The sequence below is a fragment of the Musa acuminata genome, unplaced genomic scaffold (assembly GCF_036884655.1).
Source record: "Musa acuminata AAA Group cultivar baxijiao unplaced genomic scaffold, Cavendish_Baxijiao_AAA HiC_scaffold_480, whole genome shotgun sequence".
NCBI classification, from domain to species: domain Eukaryota; kingdom Viridiplantae; phylum Streptophyta; class Magnoliopsida; order Zingiberales; family Musaceae; genus Musa; species Musa acuminata.
The window spans coordinates 80,001-82,500 of record NW_027020725.1 but is presented as its reverse complement, the minus strand read 5'-3'; positions in this window follow the sequence as shown (position 1 = coordinate 82,500).

Here is a 2,500-nt window from a genome sequence, read left to right as displayed (position 1 = left end):
CAGCACCCTGGAACCCCCCGGGTGGCACAGGGCTGGATGGGGCTTTCGTATAGCAGGGACGGTGCTGCCTCTCGCTTCGCTCGCTGTCCGCCGCTCGCCGCTCGCTCGTGCAGCCAAAAATGGCCAGTTTTGGCCCGTTTTTGGGCCGTTTTGGCCAGTTTTTGGCCTGTTCTTGCATTGCGCGGTGACCGTCGAGAGCGGAGCAAAACGTCAGCCATCTCAGCACCCTGGAACCCCCCGGGTGGCACAGGGCTGGATGGGGCTTTCGTATAGCAGGGACGGTGCTGCCTCTCGCTTCGCTCGCTGTCCGCCGCTCGCCGCTCGCTCGTGCAGCCAAAAATGGCCAGTTTTGGCCCGTTTTTGGGCCGTTTTGGCCAGTTTTTGGCCTGTTCTTGCATTGCGCGGTGACCGTCGAGAGCGGAGCAAAACGTCAGCCATCTCAGCACCCTGGAACCCCCCGGGTGGCACAGGGCTGGATGGGGCTTTCGTATAGCAGGGACGGTGCTGCCTCTCGCTTCGCTCGCTGTCCGCCGCTCGCCGCTCGCTCGTGCAGCCAAAAATGGCCAGTTTTGGCCCGTTTTTGGGCCGTTTTGGCCAGTTTTTGGCCTGTTCTTGCATTGCGCGGTGACCGTCGAGAGCGGAGCAAAACGTCAGCCATCTCAGCACCCTGGAACCCCCCGGGTGGCACAGGGCTGGATGGGGCTTTCGTATAGCAGGGACGGTGCTGCCTCTCGCTTCGCTCGCTGTCCGCCGCTCGCCGCTCGCTCGCGCAGCCAAAAATGGCCAGTTTTGGCCCGTTTTTGGGCCGTTTTGGCCAGTTTTTGGCCTGTTCTTGCATTGCGCGGTGACCGTCGAGAGCGGAGCAAAACGTCAGCCATCTCAGCACCCTGGAACCCCCCGGGTGGCACAGGGCTGGATGGGGCTTTCGTATAGCAGGGACGGTGCTGCCTCTCGCTTCGCTCGCTGTCCGCCGCTCGCCGCTCGCTCGTGCAGCCAAAAATGGCCAGTTTTGGCCCGTTTTTGGGCCGTTTTGGCCAGTTTTTGGCCTGTTCTTGCATTGCGCGGTGACCGTCGAGAGCGGAGCAAAACGTCAGCCATCTCAGCACCCTGGAACCCCCCGGGTGGCACAGGGCTGGATGGGGCTTTCGTATAGCAGGGACGGTGCTGCCTCTCGCTTCGCTCGCTGTCCGCCGCTCGCCGCTCGCTCGTGCAGCCAAAAATGGCCAGTTTTGGCCCGTTTTTGGGCCGTTTTGGCCAGTTTTTGGCCTGTTCTTGCATTGCGCGGTGACCGTCGAGAGCGGAGCAAAACGTCAGCCATCTCAGCACCCTGGAACCCCCCGGGTGGCACAGGGCTGGATGGGGCTTTCGTATAGCAGGGACGGTGCTGCCTCTCGCTTCGCTCGCTGTCCGCCGCTCGCCGCTCGCTCGTGCAGCCAAAAATGGCCAGTTTTGGCCCGTTTTTGGGCCGTTTTGGCCAGTTTTTGGCCTGTTCTTGCATTGCGCGGTGACCGTCGAGAGCGGAGCAAAACGTCAGCCATCTCAGCACCCTGGAACCCCCCGGGTGGCACAGGGCTGGATGGGGCTTTCGTATAGCAGGGACGGTGCTGCCTCTCGCTTCGCTCGCTGTCCGCCGCTCGCCGCTCGCTCGCGCAGCCAAAAATGGCCAGTTTTGGCCCGTTTTTGGGCCGTTTTGGCCAGTTTTTGGCCTGTTCTTGCATTGCGCGGTGACCGTCGAGAGCGGAGCAAAACGTCAGCCATCTCAGCACCCTGGAACCCCCCGGGTGGCACAGGGCTGGATGGGGCTTTCGTATAGCAGGGACGGTGCTGCCTCTCGCTTCGCTCGCTGTCCGCCGCTCGCCGCTCGCTCGTGCAGCCAAAAATGGCCAGTTTTGGCCCGTTTTTGGGCCGTTTTGGCCAGTTTTTGGCCTGTTCTTGCATTGCGCGGTGACCGTCGAGAGCAGAGCAAAACGTCAGCCATCTCAGCACCCTGGAACCCCCCGGGTGGCACAGGGCTGGATGGGGCTTTCGTATAGCAGGGACGGTGCTGCCTCTCGCTTCGCTCGCTGTCCGCCGCTCGCCGCTCGCTCGTGCAGCCAAAAATGGCCAGTTTTGGCCCGTTTTTGGGCCGTTTTGGCCAGTTTTTGGCCTGTTCTTGCATTGCGCGGTGACCGTCGAGAGCGGAGCAAAACGTCAGCCATCTCAGCACCCTGGAACCCCCCGGGTGGCACAGGGCTGGATGGGGCTTTCGTATAGCAGGGACGGTGCTGCCTCTCGCTTCGCTCGCTGTCCGCCGCTCGCCGCTCGCTCGTGCAGCCAAAAATGGCCAGTTTTGGCCCGTTTTTGGGCCGTTTTGGCCAGTTTTTGGCCTGTTCTTGCATTGCGCGGTGACCGTCGAGAGCGGAGCAAAACGTCAGCCATCTCAGCACCCTGGAACCCCCCGGGTGGCACAGGGCTGGATGGGGCTTTCGTATAGCAGGGACGGTGCTGCCTCTCGCTTCGC